Consider the following 420-nt stretch of genomic DNA (forward strand, 5'->3'; position numbering starts at 1 on the left):
TTAGAGCACTTATGTTACATCAAGCAATTAAGAAGCAATGTTACAACAATACATTAACAATTCCGAGATTACTGATAGATATTACATAATCTCTGTCATAAGCTTAGTAAAAAAATTACGAAAATAGGATAACATGCAACGGGGCAATTCTTCTCGAATAAAAGATCCTCTGTGAGTAGGGATTAATTCGAAGTATATCATTCATAATTCACTCAAGGAGAATTTCCTTGTTGCATATCCTATTTTCATGAGTTTTTTATTAGGCTCATAACAGATATAAACAATCTATTAGACGAATCCATATTACAGATAAGGTATTATTATCCAAAAGAATTATTTTGTATATTATTTTTATATGTTACACTACAATTATAACTGTTTTAGTAGAAAGATGAAAGGCCAGATCCATCAACATTGCCT

This window comes from Wasmannia auropunctata, unplaced genomic scaffold, assembly GCF_000956235.1.
Source record: "Wasmannia auropunctata unplaced genomic scaffold, wasmannia.A_1.0 LD336090.1, whole genome shotgun sequence".
NCBI lineage: Eukaryota > Metazoa > Arthropoda > Insecta > Hymenoptera > Formicidae > Wasmannia > Wasmannia auropunctata.